Consider the following 23957-nt stretch of genomic DNA (forward strand, 5'->3'; position numbering starts at 1 on the left):
TATTCTGAAATATCAATTGGAAAAAAAAAATTAATTATATACTAAATCCTTACTGACAGATAATTGAATCAAATTACAATAAAGGAAATACAATTGTTGGATGCACATCATAGAATGAAATATGCAAAGTACATGTAATTATTTAGGTAATATGGCAAGCATATCAAATTACAGGAAAAGTGTAATGGCAAAAATTTATTTAGTATAACTGTTCTGGAGGTAATAAAATTCCAACTAAATAGAGGAGAAAAGAGGGGGAAGAGATATATGCACTGTATAATGCAGCAGACAAAAATACTTATTAAAGAAATGTCATTATTGGAATCATAGCACAAATAATGAGGTGGTAAAAAGAAAGCAAATAAAAAAAAATGGAAAGAAAATGGAGGTATTTATGAGTTGGACAAGAGTGCTCCCTTTAAAGAAGAAAGAAATGAAGAGAGGGAAGTTGAAACAGCATTATCTCTTACACTTAGAGGAAGAGTGTCCCAAAAACTTGGAAGGCGCCTAGAGGGTGAATAGAAAAAAGACTGAGTTCTGGAGGGCAGATGACGGAAAGAAAGTGTTTCAGGATGGCGGAGGTTGATATAGAAATTTGCACTGAGCTGTTCACAGTTACAAATGCCACGAAGACACTTTATTGCAAAGGAACATAGGAGATAATCTCGTCGGGAGGCAAGTGAAGACCAGTCGAGAAGTTTGAGCCTATATATATTCGTAGGACATCTCACCACGACGCTGTTTTAGGGCAAGTCTAGTGGCTGTCCTCTGAACACGCTCAAGCTTATCCACCTGTTTTGAGGTTGTGGGATGCCATGCAGGCACACCATACTCTAAGATCGGTAATACTATTGACTTGTATAAGCAGAATATAAAGGATGCAGAAGCACCACGTGCCACCAGTCTTATGAATCCCAATAGACGGTTAGCACGTGATACAACAGAGTCAATGTGGGTTTTCCAGGAGAGATCGGAAGAGAGGATCAGTCCCAGGTATCTAATGGAAGAATAAGAACTTAGAGCAGTATTGTTTAAGTAATAGGTAGGTGGGTTAACTTGTCTACTTCTTGTGATATGCATCACCTTTGTCTTTGAGGTATTAAAAGTCATTCCATTTATTGCACACCAATAATTCAAAGCAACAAGATCTGATTGAAGTTGATGTTCATTTGCAGATGAATAGATGTTCCTAAAAATAAGAACATCATCTGCAAACAGAACACAAGGAGATAGAGCATAATGGGAGATATCATTGACAAACAAGTTAAAAAGTGTGGGGCCCAGGACACTCCCTTGGGGAAAAGTCATTCCATTTATTGCACACCAAGAATTCAAAGCAACAAGATCTGTTTGAAGAAGAACATCATCTGCAAACAGAACACAAGGAGATAGAGCATAATGGGAGATATCATTGACAAACAAGTTAAAAAGTGTGGGGCCCAGGACACTCCCTTGGGGAAAAGTCATTCCATTTATTGCACACCAAGAATTCAAAGCAACAAGATCTGATTGAAATTGATGTTCATCTGCAGATGAATAGATGTTCCTAAAAATAAGAACATCATCTGCAAACAGAACACAAGGAGATAGAGCATAATGGGAGATATCATTGACAAACAAGTTAAAAAGTGTGGGGCCCAGGACACTCCCTTGGGGAAAAGTCATTCCATTTATTGCACACCAAGAATTCAAAGCAACAAGATCTGTTTGAAGTTGATGTTCATCTGCAGATGAATAAATGTTCCTAAAAATAAGAACATCATCTGCAAACAGAACACAAGGAGATAGAGCATAATGGGAGACAAACAAGTTAAAAAGTGTGGGGCCCAGGACACTCCCTTGGGGAAAAGTCATTCCATTTATTGCACACCAAGAATTCAAAGCAACAAGATCTGATTGAAATTGATGTTCATCTGCAGATGAATAGATGTTCCTAAAAATAAGAACATCATCTGCAAACAGAACACAAGGAGATAGAGCATAATGGGAGATATCATTGACAAACAAGTTAAAAAGTGTGGGGCCCAGGACACTCCCTTGGGGAAAAGTCATTCCATTTATTGCACACCAAGAATTCAAAGCAACAAGATCTGATTGAAGTTGATGTTCATCTGCAGATGAATAGATGTTCCTAAAAATAAGAACATCATCTGCAAACAGAACACAAGGAGATAGAGCATAATGGGAGATATCATTGACAAACAAGTTAAAAAGTGTGGGGCCCAGGACACTCCCTTGGGGAAAAGTCATTCCATTTATTGCACACCAAGAATTCAAAGCAACAAGATCTGATTGAAATTGATGTTCATCTGCAGATGAATAGATGTTCCTAAAAATAAGAACATCATCTGCAAACAGAACACAAGGAGATAGAGCATAATGGGAGATATCATTGACAAACAAGTTAACAAGTGTGGGGCCCAGGACACTCCCTTGGGGAAAAGTCATTCCATTTATTGCACACCAAGAATTCAAAGCAACAAGATCTGATTGAAATTGATGTTCATCTGCAGATGAATAGATGTTCCTAAAAATAAGAACATCATCTGCAAACAGAACACAAGGAGATAGAGCATAATGGGAGATATCATTGACAAACAAGTTAAAAAATACGGGGCCCAGGACACTCCCTTGGGGAATGCCGCTTGGGACATCAATCCAGTCCGATGAAGAGCCTAACAAAAAATTGCTGAGATCTGTTGGAGAGAAAGGAGTGAATCCAGTTCCATAAACTACCTTGAATGTTAAATGATTTGGCAAGTTTATACAAAAGCTATGTGTGTGGCATTCTGTCGAATGCCTTCGACATATCTAAGAAGACTGCATCAATCCTGGGTGCACGGGTTTTGTCCAAGGTACAACTCCACTGGTGATAAACATTTGTCAATTGTGTTACACAGCTTTTACCAGAGACAAAACCATGCTGCCCAGGGTTGAGAAGTCCATTTGCATAAATATGTTCCTGGATGTTTTTAACGATGAAACCCTCAAGGAGCTTACAAAGAACTGAGGTTAGAGCAACAGGACGATAGTTCGTGACAAGTGATTTGTCCCCACCCTTGAAAACGGGTGTAATATGTGCCCGTTTCCAGGACAATGGAACTTTGCGACAACCTAAGGATGTATTGAAAAGAATAGAAATAGGAAGTGAAATTTCTTCCGCAACTTCAAGAAGTATACTGGGAAGAATGCCGTCAGGTCCAGGAGACTTATTTCTCTGCAGACGAAGAAGAGCCAAGTGAACCTGTTAAGAAGATACAGAGAAATATGAAAGAACAGGAATGTGCAAATTACAAGTAGGGGGATAATCAGGTAGAGTACATTGCTGACTGAATACAGAACTAAAATAAGAACTGAAAGCATCTGCAATATCTCCAGGATTTGAAATATCTACATCATTAAACCTAAACTTAGGAGGAGGAGGCGAGTTTTTGCGAGTTCTTATAAAAGCCCAAAACCTACGTCTATTGTCATCACAGGCAAACAATGTATTAACATATGTCCAATACGCTTTTCTACAGTCCTTCTTCACATTATTTCTGACAGCTTTATAATTTGACCAGTCTACATGATTATGAGTTCTCCTAGCAAGTCTAAACAGAGAATGTTTTTCGTTAATCAGAGACCTGATTTCGGGTGTGATCCAAGGAGAGAGGCGATTCTTCCGTTTATGCACCTGTGGGATAGTTTCCTTAATGGCAGCATCAAAAAAGTCTGTGAAGATTTCGTTGCACTCATCCACATCAGTTACAGATAAAATAGCTCGCCATGGGATCAGATGAATGAGGTATCGAAGTCTCGCAAAATCTCCACGACGAACCTGTAGAAAGGACCTCAAAGTGGCTCGTTGGGGCGAAGGTCTCGGAGAACGGATACGGATGTTAACAGCATGATGATCAGATGTCATTGGGTTACTTGCAGTATCAACGTGGATCAAGGAATAAGGCCGGTTCGTATAAACAAGATCGATAATGGAACCTGAAACGACATCTCCATTGACCATGATTCTAGTAGACTGCTTCACCATCTGATCAAAGTTGAACTCCTCCATAAGCTCTGACAGTTGGTTCCGATTAGAAGAGAAGTTACCGGCCGACATGTTGACATTAAAATCACCCAACAGTAGGCAACCATCATAATTGTCAACACCTACAGCTTCTATCTCAGCTCTCAAGATATTCCAGTAGGAACTTGAACTGTTTGGAGGCCTGTACAACAATCCAACTAGCCAAGAGGATCCTGGAGTGAAGGATAACGATACCCATACAAGTTCTGCTCTGTCATCTTGAATAACAGAAGTAATGACTTGCGGCTTGAGGGAATGTTTCGGAGCAAGGAGAACACCGCCACCCCGACGTCTACCACCTTGATCACGACGCAGTATCAGATAATCATCTGGGAAACCAAGTGCCCAGTCATCAGTGTCAGCCCCCAACCAAGTTTCGGTTATGCATAGGAAATCTGGTTTCGAGGTCTGAAGAAAAACTATCAGCTCAGCCAGGTTGCTACGTATACTCCTTGCATTAAATAATGTACAAGACAACAGTTTGTTTCTTCCTCTATTAATGTTTATGTTGTCATCACACACTCCAGTAAGAATCGGATCAGGTCCAGGATTGCATTCGATGTCACCAGCAGTGTATAACAAGCAGCGAAATGTTGAATAACTATTTGAATAATATGGCATAGGCTTACCAGCTGGTCGAAGTTTATTTGGAGTCAAACAAATTCCTTCCAAGTGCATCATGTTGCAGGCACTAACGATACAGTCGGTTGTCCCGACGAAGAGGGCCAACAAAAACAGCTTAAACATGATCTCCACTATTACAGACCCAAACTTTTCTAAAAGCCTATTTTATTCTTCTTTTTTTAGGGGGGGATTCGGGATCTATTTTGATGGGGCATCAAATCTAAATTGATTGCTATAAGATTGCGGAATTAGAATCAAGTTTGTGCTAATTAATGCAACATTAAGCAAATTTCCGTAAAACACATCATATTTCGAAGTTTATAGAATCGAGATACTAGCACAACACTATATATGAGACATTACCCATTCAATCATTTTGATGACTTTCCATGCAACCAGGGGAGAGTATCATGTTTAAAATGCAAATTTATGCAAACAAAAATATGGCTCGTGCCCCCCCCCCCCCCCCTTTTTGAGAGTCACAATTAAATTTTGTAATGAAAAATGCCGTTAAACACAAGTGTGCCCCCCCCCCCCCCTTGAAAGTGATTACCTTTTTTGGGGGATGGTGTCAGTTTTTTTCTGGGACGAAAAGTTTTTCACTTTCGGTTAGAAACCCTCCTTTCAAATTCTTTGAGAAATTTTTCCTCCTGGAAAATTCCCCCCCCCCCTTCGAAAATCCTTGATCCGCCCCTTATCTGAGACACAAGGTATTGTCAGAAAACACGATTGCGTTGTTTCAAGTAGTTTCCTAATTACCATGCTCAATTTTATCCTGTTCTTTTTTACGAGATAAGATTGTTCATCTATAAAACTGTATCCGATTTACTTTGTATTATTTTTGAATGGAAATGAAATGAAATGAAGAATTGAATTAATTAGAACTAAATTAAATTGAAAATACAAAATTATATCGAACATAAACAAATTGGTCATAAGAACATGGAATCAAAGGACGTGGATGAAGGGAATGTGCCAAAGGACGATGCAGTTAAAGCCAATGGTAAAGAAATTCAGGGCTGATTCAGGACTGGCTGATTCACTGTCTTTTGAATTAGTTGTTAAAATTAGTATTCAGGCACGGACCCAAGGGGGGTCGAGTCGGCCCCGCCCCCCCCCCCCCCCTCTCCTATTATTTTGCACTCTTCCCTCCAAAAAAAAATCCTTTTTCCTTGAGAGAAACGGTGAAAAACAGAAAGAAAAGTACGAAGGATGTATTATACCAATGTTTAATTTACAGCCGCGTAACCATGGTAACGGCCTGTCCGATCCCAGGCCTACTTGCTCTGGCACCGCATTCTTATAATTCACATGTAGGTAAAGCACGCTACCGCAACTGCGCGCGCAATCGAGACATTCTCCTGCACATGGGTCTCCTGCACTCCATCAACGGCCGATTAGCTCTGCATAGGCATGATAGGAGGATCACCATATGTGCACAAGTAGGCCGTAAGACAATATTTAGTAAATGATGAGAATGACCGGTTTTCAGGCCTTAAAATCAACTAATTTCGAGCTCTCATTAATATTAGATAGATAAATGTTTAAGGTAACAGTTTCATGAATTCCAAATAATGAACCTGTCTTTTTTTCAGAATGGAATATCGATATCGACAAGCTTCATCTCGCGCTTCGGAAGAGGAATAGGAAAAAACTCATTTTCATATGATGACAAAATGTCTTTACGATTTATTCGGGTGCTTGGTCTAAATAATAATTTGAAGAAAAAAAATCGGCTCGCGATTCGCGCTTGCATCATTTGTGAAGTACGATCCATATCCACTTCACAATTTTCCTATGATGCTTAAAATAGTGCTTAAACTGACCCTCTTCAGATCACCATCAATTTTTTTTCAGCTCGCGCTTGCGCTCTATTTATTTTCATAATAAAATAAAAGTACTAGAATGCTCCGATTGTAGGTCTAAATCTAAAAAAAACGCGCAGTTTGATCTTTATTCAAAACGTGCTTGACTTATCCAGTATCATATCAGAATATCAAAAATTTTCTTCTCGCGCTTCGCTCTCGCATTATTAATGTAGGAAGGTACCCAATTAGTCATCCTTTTTCTGATTTACGAAATATGCATAATGTGTCCTGTATTTAGGTCTAAATTTCTTTTTTTTTCGCTCGCGCTTCGCGCTCGCATGAAATGTTTAGTTATATACCTATCCTGTATATGATTACAAAAAAAATCTTCTCGCGCTTCGCACTTGCATTATTAATTTAGGAAGATGCCCAATTAGTCATCCTTTTTTGTGATTTACGAAACATGAATAGAGTGTCCCGTATATAGGTCAAAAAGTTAAAATCCTAATTTCATGACAGTTTATCAAAAAAAGTCGATATATTGTATATATATTTAACAATTAATTGACTTATTTATAATTACATAAATGCTTTAAGCGTCCAGTTTTCAGGCCATTATATCAACACATTTTTAGCTATTATTAGGCTTATTAGATTGATAAATAGATAATAAAATTTTCATGAATTACTAATATTAATAAAATTGTCCAGTTTTCAGAATGGCATATCGACAAGTTTCATCTCGCTCTTAGGAGGACGAATGGGAAGATAGTCATAATGTTCTTATGATGACAAAAATGTCCTTAGAATATCCCGGTTCAAGGTCAAAACTCAAAACAATGATTAAAAAGAATATCAGCGCTTTATTAAGTGCAATCCATACCACGTCACAATTGTTCTGCTTGCGCTTTGCGCTTGCATTATTAATTCGGGAAGATCCAAAATTTAGTGCACATCCTTTTAGCTCGCACTTCTCACTCGCACTATTTAGATAATGCTTATGAGAAATGTTATGTTGTTTAATAAGGATAAAGCTAAGAAGTGGCTATTAGGACTACTCCTTCAAAGAAAAAAATAGCGATCAACTTCGAGCGGCCGATCGGGGAAAATATAGGTGAAAAAAATTTCGCTTCCCTCCCCCTTGACGAAAGCTGGATCCACCCCTGTATAGAGATACTTGCCTACCTGTGGCCCATTTTCTCAAACTGTTTTGATAACAAGTATGCAATAACGGTTTAAAGCTACTGAAATATTTTAATTAAAAATCTTGGTTTGTCTGGCAAATTTATATTAACAGACATCGACGACTGCTCACCTAACAACCCATGTATGAACGGCGGAACGTGTAATGATGGGATGAACTCTTTCACCTGTGAATGCGAGATTGGTTTTACCGGCGACGTTTGTGATACAGGTAATTATTTTATTCAATTCCATCTTATCTCTAACGTGGTGAGTTAAAAACTTTTGGCCCGTAATCTGAAGTCGGGTTTAACTTAAACTCAGGTTTAAAGTTGTGGTTTAAGTATGGATAGCCACTTCTTACATAAATTACTAATAGTAGATATATCATATTCCTGCTCATTAGGCTCCCAAATCATTCAAAATTGTCTAGGAAGTATAAATAGATGATTGTCTTCACCAATAAGGAATCAGGAAAGAACAAAGTAAACATAAGAAACATACAACTTGATAACAATGTTGACGCTTTTGGCTTCCCGTAATTTTAGCAAAGAGTTAGACCATGGTCTAAGTTAAACCTAACTTCAGAATACGGGCCAAAGTAATTGTAATGAAGATAGTAATAGTAATAAATACTTGTTTTATAGCGCATACCACATTATGATTAGAACGTCTATGCGTTTCCAAAGTACTTGGATGTTTAATACCCCGACTCGGTGTCCGGGTATTTATTTCAGTTAAGTTAATAATTATAGACTGATTTGGTGATAATAAGATTTGAACTTAAAATCATCAATTACGATTTGCTGGAAAAATTTTAAAATGCCCTTGGTTTATTTGACAAACTTATATATTCCCCACTTTTCGCCGTGCAACGCGGACGGACTTCACGACGGTATATTGATTTTGGAAGAGACTTTTGCGCCCGTCGTAAAACACTGTCCTGCCATGCAAGTTGTGTGACATGAGAATTTTTTTTTAAGTTTCGCATCCGCAACGGAAACATTCAATCTGCGTTTTGAACGCAAAATTCTGGTTGCTATACGGTAGCAGCAATATATCCGATTCAGGACGAGCTTCCAGAGCCACATTTTGTTCCTCCCAGAGGAGGCCGCCGGGGTGGGGGAGGGGGCACTTTCATTGACGAGTGGATACCGTAAATTCCACTGGCTTCCAATTACTTCTCGTATCACCTACAAAATTATTATTCTTGCTTGCAAGTCATATCATGGTTTAGCTCCTTCATACTTTTCTGAACTCCTTCCTCAATATCAGCCAGATCGAGTTCTACGTTCTGCTTCTCTATCTCTTCTTTCTCGATCTCATACTTCTTACAAACAAATACGGTCAGCGTTCTTTATCTTTATTTTTTTTTTAATATGCAGCTGCATTTCTTTGGAACAATCTCCCCCTACAAATTCGCAATGCTAACTGTGTTAATACATTTAAAGTAATGCTTAAAACTCTTTTTTTTTTTTCTTAAATTGATCAAATCATATATGTTTATTGGCCAATTTGATGGTATTTCTTTATTTATGATCTGGTGACAACTAGTTGTAAATTGTAATATTAGTTTTGAGACATTTTGTTGTGCAAGTATTTCTGTTTTCCTTTATACTTCATATTTCCTATTTCTCAACCGCTTAGAGGCAAATTGCGGTATAGAAATTATTATTATTATAATTATTATTATTATATTGCACTGGATGAAAGTTTAAATTTTAAAAAAATGTAACAAAACTGAGGACAAAAAGGCCTATATAGGCATAAGTATAGCGCATAATATATCATACAACTAGGTAGGCCAACGATATACATCCCCAAGTGCTTTTGCTTTGGTCATACTTTTTGATACATTAATAAAGACTTCTATTTTGTAATGATTTCGGAGGGATGAATAGTAAAAATAACACGTAGGCTTAGGCATGTCGTTCTAGGTCCTGGTTAAAACAAATTTAACATGATTCGTTAATAGGATCTGTTTTGAAGTTGACCTAAAAAAATTACAAGAAAGTTCAATTGGCATACGGGCCCTATCGCAGTGTCTTATGCATCTGAGACACTGGTGGATCCAGGGGGGTTGGGGGCTCAGCCAGCTTGTGCCCCCCCCCCCTCACTCCTTTTGAGAGTCACATTTAAAATTTGTAATGAAAAATGCCGTTAAAACACAAGTGTGCCCCCCTTGAAAGTGATGACCATTTTTTTTTTCCTCCTTTTTTTGTGTTTTGCTTGTCAATTTTTTTCGTGGATGAAATGTATTTCATTTTGGGTTGGAAACCTTTTGATTTATTTTTTTCCCCCATTTTTGTCCTCGGGGAAAATACACCGCCCCCCCCCCCATGGAAATTGTTTTATCCGCCCCTGATCTGAGACACAAGGTATAATCCGAAAACATGATTGCATTGTTTCGAGTAGTTTCTTAATTACCATGATGCTGATAATTTAACCCTTGTTAAAAAAAAACATGGTTTGATGTTAAGGTAAAACCATGGTTTTGCATTGGATCCATCGTACAGTAATTTCATAGTTTAACCATAGTAAGATATGGTTTAATTATGGTGAAATCATGGTGCACTAGTGTTTAACCATAGTTAAACTATAGCTTTAGCATGGGTAAACCATGGTAACCATGGTTAAATGGTGTTAAATTGGAACGCACTTACCATGACATTACTATGGCATAACCATGGTCACAACTGTGTTTTTACCATATTTTAACAATGGTTAAGAAAGTATAAAACCATGGTAAAGAGAAGGTGAAACCATGGTTAGAAAAAGGTGAAACCATTGTTTTACAGCTGCCAAACCACATAATTACAACCCGAATCACGGTAAAACCATAATCAATTGTATGGTAGACCCACCTTCTGACCATAGTGCAATATTGTATGATGATGGTTAAACCATGTCAAAGTACTGTCTAGCCATGGTTTAACCATGGTTTACCACGGTTAAACTATAGGTTTAGCATGGGTAAACCATGGTAACCATGGTTAAAAGGTGTTAAATTGGAACGCACTTACCATGACATTACTATGGCATAACCATGGTCACAATTATGTTTTTACCATAGTTTAACCATGGTTAAGAAAGTATAAAACCATGGTAAAGAGAAGGTGAAACCATGGTTAGAAAAAGGTGAAACTATTGTTTTACAGCTGCCAAACCACATAATTACAACCCAAATCACGGTAAAACCATGATCAATTGTATGGTAAACCCACCTTTTAACCATAGTGCAATATTGTATGATGATGGTTGAACCATGTCAAAGTACTGTCTAGCCATGGTTTATGGTGTACCAGGGTTAAACTATAGGTTTAGCATGGGTAAACCATGGTAACCATGGTTAAAAGGTGTTAAATTGGAACGCACTTACCATGACATTACCATGGCATAACCATGGTCACAACTGTGTTTTTACCGTACTATAACCACGGTTAAGAAAAGGTGAAACTATGGTTAAGAAAGTATAAAACCATGGTAAAGGGTAGGTAAAACCATGGTAAAGCGAAGGTGAAACCATGGTTAGAAAACGGTGAAACCATTGTTTTACAGCAGCCAAACCACATAATTACAACCCAAATCACGGTAAAACCATGATCAATCATATGGTAAAACCACCTTTTAACCATTAGTGCAATATTGTATGATGATGGTTAAACCATGTCAAAGTACTGTCTAACCATGGTTTAACCATTGTATACCACGGTTTAACCATAATGTGCCACAGTTAATCGATGGTTTCATTGTAGATAAACCATGGCTACCATGATTTAACCGTGGTTACAACCTTGTTTTTATTGTGGTAAATCCATCGTTTCAAAGTGTCTTTACTATGGTTAAGAAAAGGTGAAACAATGATTTTAAAACAGAAACAGCGATAATAACATGGTTATGCAATGAAATCCAAAGTATAACCATGGTTTCACTACAAACCAATCATAGAATTACCATGGTCTTGCATCCTCAAAATCATGGTAAAAGCATGGTTAATATTGGATCCATTGTGCGACATACCCATGGTTTAACCACGGTGCATGATGGTCTGATGATGGTTAAACCATGGTGCACCTTGGTCTGCCCATGGTTTGGACATCCTTCAACCGTGATCGTACTACAGTTACTGTGATTTAACTATGGTAAATTTGAAAGGATTTACAACAGTATTACCATTTCCATTCATGAATTCATCGTGCATAAATTATCTCGGCACGAGCAGACGACTTAGACTCGAACTATGATCGAAATAAACTTCGAACTAGTGGTGAATAGGCATCATAATTACACAATAGGTGTTATTTTGGGGGCAATGTAGATCAAGTAAGTAGTAGTCAAGTTGGACATTACTGTTTATTTTGATGATTGTGTTAACCAAGCGAATCGGCCGGTCGACGTATTTTTTTTTCTTTTCGATGCACCGATTTCGCAAAATCTGCACCGGCGCTCGATGACTTCGATCAAACACCGATTTTAAAAACGATCAAAGTTATGATATTTCAAAATCTTTGAGTTTTTTATATTGACACCTAAACATGGCCTAAGTTCAGTAACCCCAGATGACCTTTGACCTTGATCATGTGACCTGAAATGTATAGCAGATCGATCAGTGATACTTGGTTACCCTTATACCCAAGTTTCATGAAATAGGACCAAATTCTTCCAAAGTTATTATACCATTTCGAAAACTTAACCAAGGTTAAGATTTGGTGTTGACGCCGCCGCCGGAAAAGCGGCGCCTATGTCTCACTTCTGCTATGCAAGTGAGACAATAAAACCGTGGTTCTCAAGCTCAAACCAAAGTTTAACTGTAGTTTCACAGCCAGAAACGATGATAAATCCCTGGTTCTACAAACCAAACCACAGTAGAGCCATGGTTTTACAACCGACCTCTGGTATAACCATCAACTGCTATACCACCCAAACCAGAGTATAACCATGGTCGTATGGTCATACACAGCATACACGTCATCCAACCTGTCTGCTTTTTACCTCTATCATATTATCTGCTGAAATGAGATAAAGTGGAAACTCAGTATAAGGAGGACCTTGGGATCATGAACCTTGTTATTATACCTGGAATCTAACTTCACCAGGGCACAAAAACAAAAGGACCTTGGACCAGCAAATTTGACTGTTATATTGGGAATCTCTGTATATTGAGTTTCTAGTGTATCAGCGAAAGAAAAGAGTCAATTAAAATACAGTTACAATGTACACATTCGGCTACATCATCAAAGAGCCACATTGGTGATGGTATAATAAGAAATTACATTTAAAATTGTAGGTCAGTCAGACAGATAATATGACAGGGGTCATATTCCACACTACACATCGCCAGTTATTGTATCAATCAGTGAGTGATCACACAATGACCTAAAAAGGGACAAAATGCAAATCAGTGTTAAGAACAACGCAATGAAAACTTTTAATAAAAATAAAGTCAAACACATCTAATACAGTACTACATGTACAGCTCTGGAAACATTACCCAAGTTAGCTGACAAAAGAGGCAAGTCTTTATACATGGCAGGTTTGAATACATATCTATAAAAGAACCCACATAAATTTTAATACATTCTTTATAAATTTTGTACTTTTCACACAAACAGTTAGCACAGATATGGCAAGCTAAACTAAGTAAGGAATGTATACATGTACTCCTGAAAACTGTTTTATTACTGCTGATTTCATATAACTGATTTGGCCAAGAAGACATGTTAGAAAGACTTTATACAAAAAACAAAAGAAAATAACTAGATGGATTCTCGACTGCACACAGTTGAAATTTATGCCTCCGCCATTGCCACTAGATCAGAAATATGTTGCACAGGTAATTTCCCATAAATCTTCAAATTTGTTCTATTCTTTTTATATTAAATAATTTATGCCTTATCCCAACATAAATAAACACTGAATGTTCAGTGCATGTTTGAGCTGCTAAGAAGAAATTTTACAGGCCAGCTCGGGTAGGAATCGAACCCACGACCTTCTGGTTATCAGACAGGCGTCATACCACTTGACCACCGAGAAGCCCGATAGCTGGTAGCTGGTTTGATTCACATAATAGCAGCAGGTACAGTACTGTGTTGATATATCACATAATAGCAGCAAATAGCCATCGGGCTTAATTCCCGGTGGTCTAGTTGTATGACGCCTGTCTAGTAACCAGGAGATCGTGAGTTCGATTCCTACCATAGCTGGCCTGAACATTTGGTGTTCACTTATATTTGGATAAGGCAAAAATTATTCAATAAAATTAAATCTACCCAACGGAAAACCTTGATTGATATTTTCTATTATCATATTGATCACTCTCATATATGCATCCAAGAACCATTAATATTGAATCTACAAGCAATTGTGACAAGAGACATGAACTCTTAGACCTTTGAACTTCTCAAGTCAATGTCATAATGTATGCATTGTCCATATTTGAAATTGATCTATCAAGGTCTTTGGTTTATCACAAGAACAATTTCATGCATACACTGACCTACAATCAAACTTGATATATGAAAATAATTTTTAGTATTCATAAAACACAAGAAAATTACTAAATGGATAAAAAAGTTGTAAGTATATGACCTTTATGACCTTTGAACTTGGCCCTGCAACCCCCCAAATTACCCCCCCCCCTATATCAAGCATATATGTACCAAGTTTGGAGTTACTTCCTCTAACATTCCTTTAGTTACACAAGAACAAGATATTTTAAGGCATACTGACCTCTGTGACCTTTGACCATGTGACCCCAAAATCCAATCAGATCATTCTCCCTCTATTATGTATATAAAGAATGTACCAAGTTTGAAGTTATTAGCTCCAATGGTTAAGTTATCACAAGAACAGGACATTTTAAGGTATATAACGACCTCTGTGACCTTTCATCCGTGACCATAAAATCAAAACAAAGTATTATCCCCCCAGGATATACCCTCATACCAAGTTTGATGTAAAACCACTCCACGGTTCTTGAGATTTCGACAAAACAAAACGGGACGGACGTACGGACGACCCGAAAACGTAATGCCTCTGGCCACTTCGTTGGCGGAGGCATAAAAAATCATAAATATTCTAAATAAATTAAGAGTTAGCACAGATATGTCAAGCTTAATTAAGTATGGAATGCAGAATGATGTCATATACTCCTGAAAACTGTCTTTTTTTTTTGCTGTTGATCTTATAAGATTTGGTTTGACTGAGAAGACAAGGTAGAAAGACTATATGTATATACAAAAAAAAATCCTTGAATAAACTAAATAAATTAATGTACTTTTCACACACAGAGGTAGCACAGATATGGCAAGATTAAAGGACAAGTCCACCCCCCCCAAAAAAAAAAAAAAAAAAAAACCTTGATTTGAATAAAAAGAGAAAAATTCAACAAGCATAACACTGAAAATTTCATCAAAATCAGATGTAAAATAAGAAAGTTATGACATTTTAAAGTTTTGCTTCATTTCACAAAACGCTTATATGCACACCTCAGTCGGTATGCAAATGAGGGAACTGATGACATCACTCACCCACTATTTCTTTTGTATTTTATTATATGAAGTATGAAATATTTTGATTTTCTCGTCATTGTCATGTGAAATGAAGTTTCATTCGTCCCTGAACACGTGGAATTCAATTATTTTAACATTTTGTGCTTCAGGCAAGGAGGACCTAGTTGTGCATATCACTGTTTTGTTGAAAATAAGCGAAACTTTAAAATTTCATGCTAGTTTGATTTTTCTCTATTTATTCAAATCAGCATTTTCCTGGGGTGGACTAGACCTTTAATTTGAAGATTAGAGACATTGAGTCAAATTTTCAAAAACAGTCAATGAAACATACACTACTCAATGCATCCTCTTCCCAGTGATACATGCTAGCAGGTTTTACATCCATATTTCATACTGTTAAGGTGACATTGCATTAACAAAGATATTACCTGAATTTCACAAATTTACTTTCGAGCTACATATTCCAAAATATATCCAGATCATCTCCTATAGTGGTACATGTTAGCACCAAGTTTCACATTTATATTTCAAATTGTTAAGGTGACAATGGCCCGTATTCTGATAGCGTGGTTTAACTTAACCCTAGTCTAAGTGTGGTAATAAACTGCCATATTTAAACCTAGGTTTAAATTTCGTATTCCGATAGCAAGGTTTAAGTTAACCCTGGTCTAAGTGTGGTAATAAATCCTCAAAAAGTAAAACTCGCGCAGGGGGTAGTTTAAGCCTGGTTTAAATCCAACAAATCATGGCCAACAATTTTTTAGATTTTATGCCTATATTGCATTTCGAGCTACTTCCTCAGTTTTTAACAGATTCTCATGAAATTTGGAACACACTTTGGTCTCAAGGTAAGGAGGTGTAAGAATTTTTTCCCCTTTTTCGGAAATTGTGTTGCCATGGTAACAGTATATTATGGTTCAAAATTTTACCGTTTAAAATACTTAATCAGTTTTCTACCAATTCTCAAGAAAGTTGGCTAACACATTGATTTTGAGGTAAAGATGTGCAAGACTCATTTTTGCATGTGTCGGAAATTGTGTTGCCATGGTAACGGTATAGTATGACAAAAACTAAGCATAAATCTTGCTGTTCCAACTACTTCCTCAGTTTTTAACCAATTCTCGTGAAATTTGGCACATACATTAGTCTTAATGTGAAGATGTGCAAAACATATTCTATGCCTAAAGTATATAAAAAATCGCGTTGCCATGGTAACATATCAAATATCGAAAATTAGGTGAAAAACTTGTGGTTTTAATTACTTTATAATTTTCAAACCATTTCTCATGATATTTGGCACAGACATAAGTCTTGAGGTGACGATTTGCAAGACACATTTTTGCATGTGTTGGAAATTGTGTTGCCATGGAAACGGTATATTATGGCAAAAACTATGTAAAAATCTTGCAATTCCAACTACTTCCTAAGTTTTAACCAATTCTCATGAAATGTGGTACAAACATTAGTCTTGATGTGAAGATGTGCAAAAAATATTTTATGTCTTTATAAAAAAAAATCATGTTGCCATGGTAACAAATCAAATATAAAAAATTAGATGAAAATCTTGTGATTTGAACTACTTTATCAGTTTCCAACTGGTCAATTCTCTTAAAAATTTGGCACATACATTAATGTTGAGGTGAAGATGTCTGACATATTTTTGCCTGTATCAGAATCGTGTTGCCATGGTAACAACATATTATATAACGAAAATAAGGTGAAAATTTTGTAGTTCGAACTCCTTCATTAGTTTTCATTTTTCAACCAATTCTTATAAAAGTTGGCTCACACATTGGTTTTGAGGTATAGATCTGCAAGACATATATTTGGGTGTATCAGAAATCGTGTTGCCATGGTAACAACATATTACATAATGAAATTAGGTGAAAATCTTGCGGTTTGAACTCCTTCATTAGTTTTCATTTTTCAACCAATTCTTATAAAAGTCGGCTCACACATTGGTTTTGAGGTATAGATCTGCAAGACATATATTTGTGTGTGTTGGAAACTTTGTTGCCATGGTAACATCATATTAAATCAATAAATGTGTAAACACATCTCGTGGATTGAACTTCTTCATTTTATGACATAGGCCTATGCTCATGAAATTTAGAACACATAGGTTTTGAGGTAAAATAATCTGCAAGACACATTTTCTCATTCATCAAAATATGTGTTTGTATGGTAACTACACACACCAAAATAAGATTAAGACAATAGTCAATGCTAACTGTTGTTTGGCTACATAGAGAACTACATGTAGCTGTAGGCTTAGTTCTAGTTTTAAGGGGGGTGCTAGACCTCTAGATCTCGAACTACAGTCCCTAGCTTTAGATCTAGGCCTAGATCTAGATTCTTTAGATCTAGTAATAATCCGTTAGATCTCTAGCCTACTTCTTGTGTCATGCCTAAGGTTAGATGGGTAGATCTACTGTAGACTAGCCTACATTTACTATTTTTCGATTTAGAATCTAAATTGAGAGTCTACAAATCTCTAGATCTAGACCTATTACATGTAGACCTAGATTGATACAGATCTAGTTCTAGATCTAGATAGGGTCTAAGTTATTTAGTCTAGAACTAGGCCAGCGTTAGAGATTCTAGATCATACAGTAAGTCAGTAGACTAGATAGCACAGACTAACGTAAGGCCTAGATCTAAATTCTTACATAAATCTAGGCCTGGCCTAGTCTAGTCAAGACTAATCTGTTGTTGGTCTAGGTTTAGGCCTGTTTTTTAGTCCTGGACCTGGAAACCTAAACAAGTCCCCAAAAATATTTAAATAAAATAAAAACTCTTCAAAGAAACAGATATGGACCTAAAACAGGAGTAGAGAGATGTCATTTAGCCAGGCCTAGTTACTTGGCAAGCAATGGCAATGCATAGCGATAGTCAGATCTAACACTGTAGACAGGAATAACCGTCGTTTCTGGGGATTTATTGAAAAAATTCTGACATTTTATTGTCATATCACATTGCCTTGGTGAGAGAGGCCAACGGCAACGTAGACTGTCATACTCATCATAGACTCAGCGGAACAATACAGAGACTGAAGCTTTTTGTCTAAGACAAATCAGATCTATTCTACTAGATTCTAACTAAGACTAAGGTTAGAATATAGATCTATATCTATCCCTGTCCCAAGGCTAAGCCAGCCTAATTCCTGAATGATGTTCTAGGCCTAGACCAATACTATAAATATGTATAATGTAGCTTCAGTCTCGGTTGCTCCACTAGACTACGGTTTGCTTCAGGAAAGTAAAAAAAGTCAAAACAATGTTCAATTCTCCTCCAAACAATTGGGCCTAAGCTAGATCTAACTATACTAGCCTAGGCCTAATGTTAGACCCAAGACTACTCTCAAAAGTTACAAAAATTTCCCCTTACATAAAGTTAGAATAAAGATGTCGGCCTCTTAACTTATTGTTTTAGATCTATAGGACTAGAGTCTAGACTCTAGTCTAGAGTGGGTGAGGTGAATCTATTCAATTTAGATTTTGACAAACATGAAAAGCAATCAATGGGACTGATACACACAAAACTATGCAGGTCACTCGGTTTGGGATTGAAATGTTTTAGTAATTAAAAAATATAAAGATAATCTGAATGAAAATTTCTTACCATATATGGGTGATGAATGCTTTTCTTTCACTACAATAGTTGTAATTAGTTTCCATAAAATCCAATTTTTTAAGAAAAAACAACTTAAGTGACATTTTTTCAACTTTGTTGCAGTCATCCCTGCAGCACTAATTTACCAAAAAGGTGCTAGTCTTGGTTAAAAGAGGATTATTATTTCCAAAAAGAATTTAAACCCGGGTTTAACCCAGGTTTAGTTAAACCTGGCTATCAGAATACCAAAATAATTAAACTACACTTAGACCAGAGGTGAGGTTTAGAGGAGGTTTAGTTAAACCAGGGTTAACTTTAGACTAGGGTTAAGTTAAACCTGCTATCAGAATACGGGCCAATGTGTTTAAACAAATAAATTTCACAAATTGACCTTTGACCTACATATTCCAAAATCCATTCAAATCGTCTTCCTAATGATGGTACATGTTAAACACCAAGTTTTTACATCCATACCTCAAGCTGTTTAGGTGATATTGCTTTGACAAGAAAATAACCTGAATTTTACATACAAGGACCACATATGAAGTTCACACCTTACGCAGTCTTGAATAAATTAAGTTTATGAGCAAGTTTGGATAATCCATGTGGAGTTAGAAGTTTCCAATACATTCTGTAAATCACTGTAATAGGGAAACATTGAGTAAGCAACTCTATCAACGTCCGTCAGCATTCAATCAATCTCGGGATATTCAGTATATTTCAAAATCTGGTGAGAAAACTCTGCATAGATTACCTGATCCTCATCAAAGAGCCAAGGATACTTCAGTCGGTCATCAGTGATCCTTGGCCGAGGGACAGAATTTATGATCCATGCCCTTCTGTCTGCCAGTGTCTTCTGCATGCAGAACTCAACTCTCTTGAAGTCTGGCTGCCTTTTTTTCAGTGCTCATCCACTCTATGTGCCTTGCAACAGTGTCAGATTTGGAAAGAATAAAAAATTATACTTAAAAAAAGAAAAAACAAAGAATAAAAAATTATACTTAAAAAAGAAAAAACAAATAGATTTAGAATCCTCATTCATTTAGTTTCTGTCAAATCACTTTTCATCCGAGTCCTTAATAGATATTTACAGCAAATTTTACTATAATAGCAAGTTTTATGCAACGACACGCCAGTCTTGTTGCCAAAGACAAGAACAGAAAAGCTCCACTTGGTCACACTTTGCGACTATCTGTCACAAACACACTGTACCAGTTAACATTTGGTGAAAGACCATAGCAGAACCATATGCATGCGAATTAGACTAAAAAATTAACTTTAGGTAAAATCTAACAGAGAAATGCATTACAAAATGTCACAACAATGTAGCCACTGTAAGATTCCTGCATCAATAGTGATACTCAAACATTAGTAAGTTATAATGCAAGAAATATTCTCATATTTTATGCATTTACTCACATTTACTTAATTCATCAACTCTTAAGGTGCCCCATACACGTTTAAAGCGTTTTTACTGGCCAAGTTCTAATCCTCTTTAATAATCCTTCTGGTTGAGTCTCATATATAACTATGTCATGTGAAAAAGAGAAATGCCTTTAAGTTTGGCCATTATCAAGTAATATATTTATCTAGAAGGATGAATCAATTGCCAAAGAAATTAAATGGCATGCACTTGGGCAAGACTATGGCACATTGAGAGTTAATTGGGGTTTCTGTTTGGTACCAGATACTTACTCTCCACCATTCACCAGTTGCTGTGCACCGAGGACCACAGGTAGTTTGTAATTTTTACTCTCAATGGCCCTGTCACAAGTTCGTCCTCTTCCATGTCTGCAAAATCGTAGAATTTGTCTTGCCATGTCTGCAGGAAAAATATCTTCTTCTTTCACTCCAAATGTTGTGCACATCACCCTAAGCAGCTCCTGTTTTGAGGTCTCCTCTGACTTGTTGGTTACCAACACCCTTCTTTGATTTTGGCCATATATCAATAAAAATTTGTACCTGGAATGAAAAGTAATTGATTTTCTTACTAAACCTGAATTTTGAATAAATAATGTATGCAAAGAGCTTTCAGGATAAATGTGTGTAATCAAAAGATATTGCATGTACATGGACACAAATATTCAGTTTTTGCCTCGATGCAAGAGGCAAACAAGACATATTCCAATGTTTGTCTGGGTTTGGTGATACATATTCCATTCATTTATCTTTTTTTCTAGTATTAGTTTCCTGTCTTCGAATATTAGTAAAATTGAAGGGATGGTCCAGGCTGGAAATATTTATATCTCAATAAATAGAAGAAAATTTACAGAGCAAAATGCTAAAAATTTAATCAAAATCGAATAACAAATAAAGTTTTTGAATTTCAAATGATATTATTCCGGTGAAACAGTTCTAGGCATGTCTTTATGAATATTCATTAGGTTGGCTGGTGATGTCATATCCCCACTTGTTCTTTTGTGTTTTATTATGTGAAATTTGGTTTAATAAAAAAAATTGCTACCAAGAACAATTGGATTGACAACTGATTAAGTGGACTAGTTATTTATTGCCTCAACTTATTTCATCATAATGGAGACACATCATTTACACATGTATGAAAAAATGAAACATTTACGATGTCATGTAATGACATAAGAAAAAATTGAGATGTGACGTCATCAGCCCACCTATTGAATATTCATGATGATGTGCATATTCCAAAAAATATTGATAAACTTTGAAAATCAATAACTTTGTTATTTGATATCCAAGTTTGATGAAATTTTCAGCATTTTACTCTGTGAATTTTACTCCATTTATATACTTTTAGATATAAATATTTTCAGCCTGGACCATCCCTTTAACTTCCCGCTACCAGGAAAGAAAATTGTATTGTAGTCTATTAAAAATTTTGATTTGAAATTAAGATACAGTACTAATACGACACAACGGTCCAGCGATGGTATTTCCATTTTTCATCACATGAAATTTCATTCATTTCATAATAACCAACCATACTTAAAATTCATACAAATTTCAGACAATTCCACTATTAGTGACACATATGGAACAACACTTCCTAAATTAATAACTTAACCCATTTGTGACGAAATTCCACATTACGTGGTTTGGCCTCGGATTTTTCATGAATAGTTGTAGGGCCTATATATGAAAATACCAAGGAGACTCGAAAGTAAACGCTAGAACTATTGGCATTACTTTTCTTTTGGTAACAATCATCGCCGCTATGGCTATAGGGAAATGCGCATATCTTTCAGTTGTGTACAACTGTGTAGATCTACTATCGTAATGTGCATGCATGCTGTAGAAATCGTCGAAACAAGGAGCCAGCCACGTTCCCACAACCACACTCTGAACTTACCAAAAAAAAAACAGATTTTCACATGGAAAAACATATACAGACATATGAATTGTACTCCCGCTTAAAAATAAAGGATTTATTAAAACATACTACTTTGCAGCTAGCTGATCCATTGATCAAGTATTACTAATTAAATGAGGACTAATTAACCCGCACTCCGCAGTAGCAGAGTCTGTACTGTAGCCTAGGCCTAGACTGGCTAGAGACTAGACCCATCAAAAAAAAAAGAATTCAGATCAGTGGACTGAATGCTGTTGCCGTTCAAAAGTATAACATTAATTAGGACCACCGACACCGTACTCTAACCGTTAACGTAAACTTTAAAAAGTTAAAGTATAGATCTAGATCTAGACCCTAGTCGATAGTCTAACGTTAATTAAGCCAGTAGGAGATCTAGTACAAAATTTTTCTTCATACTCGATGGCAGCCAACAAGTTTTTTTTCAGGTAGGCCAAGCGCTAGCCTAAGTTAGGCCTAGGCTAGGGCCGGGACTAGGCTACGAGTACGACGTGTTCCACCATAATAATAGATCTAGTCCAAAGGCAAAGTCCAAGGCAAGCTCAAGCCTATAATATATAGCCATAAATAACTTTTAGGCCCTACATGTAGCCAGCCCCAATGCCTGGCTTCAACTTCAAGTTGAAGTCAGAATACATTTCTAGACCCATGCAACACTCCTAATCAAAATAAATGCAGCAACATTACAGACTAAGGCAAACTCTTGAAATAATCCACTGCACTGACAGTGACACTGCCTGCTGCAGAGTGCAGTACTGTACGGTACTACTCGGGCTTGGTACGGTACGCGCACAATCCGCCGAGTGTTCAATTTCCGAGTCATGCAAGGCCAAGGAGGTGCCAGGAGTGGACTAATTCATGAGAATGCCCAACAGATTACTGATTAGATAAGCTTACTTACCGTTAACTATCTCCTGACAGTTCCATAATTTGTCTGTTCTCCTATAGTTTCAGTTAAAAAATTAGTTGAATGCAGTTAATTGCCTGAATTTCATGAACTTGAAGCTTAGCTAGCCCTTGGCCTTAGAAGCATTATAGTGGAGCGGCTAAGACCCAAAATACACCCAAATCGTTCACTTTTGAAGAAAGCGTGAAACTTTGCACATAGTATCTATGGTAATTAGGGATCATTAAAAAAAATGGATCCCAAAAAATAGCGCCCTCTGGCGGCCGCCATTTTGAATTCCAATATGGCCGCCAAAATTTTAACACCAGCGTACAAAATAGCTTATAACTTTCTTGTAAAACATGTTTTAAACATGTATGAGGTATGGATTTAAAGAAAATTAAATTCTTAGCATAATGGAACCAATTAGGATTTTTTTAAAATTTTCGTTTCTATTGATAATGGGAGTAAAACCTATTTGTTTTACATTTTTTCTGAAAATTGCAGATTTACCATGAGATTCAAAATTCTATCAAATGATCATTATTCAACTAAATGTCATCAAATAAATTTAAAAAAATATCCTCAAGTATGCTGAATAGATTGTGAAAAGTTGGTGATTATTACACTTTTTACCAAAAAGTTATAACCCTTGAAAGAGAGTAATGACAAGTTCTTCAGAATCACAAAAGTGAATAAGACATGCGCCCTCTGTTGTGGAGATATGGACAGCTGCTTCATTCTGGTTGGTCAAAAGTTTTGTTCATCTATTGACATCTCTTGGCAGTCTACTCTGGTAAGTCTCTGCTAAGTTTAGCATTAACTCATGTAGAAAATGATATTTCAATGCTGTAGTTGTTATGAAACAATACATTTTTATCAAGATAAATGCTTATATTTCCAATATTTTTCATGTTAAATAGTT

General features: G+C 36.5%; 1 long non-coding RNA gene across 1 annotated transcript; it reads right to left on the reverse strand.

The window, feature by feature from the left end:
• Positions 1–18910: 18910 nt before the first annotated feature.
• Positions 18911–23166, reverse strand: LOC135154492 (uncharacterized). Its single transcript, XR_010293847.1, has 3 exons — positions 23048–23166; positions 20499–20765; positions 18911–19727 (listed from the first exon to the last, which is right to left on the reverse strand). It is a non-coding gene; the product is annotated as an uncharacterized LOC135154492 (long non-coding RNA).
• Positions 23167–23957: the final 791 nt, after the last annotated feature.

This window comes from Lytechinus pictus, chromosome 6, assembly GCF_037042905.1.
Source record: "Lytechinus pictus isolate F3 Inbred chromosome 6, Lp3.0, whole genome shotgun sequence".
In the NCBI taxonomy this organism is placed as follows: domain Eukaryota; kingdom Metazoa; phylum Echinodermata; class Echinoidea; order Temnopleuroida; family Toxopneustidae; genus Lytechinus; species Lytechinus pictus.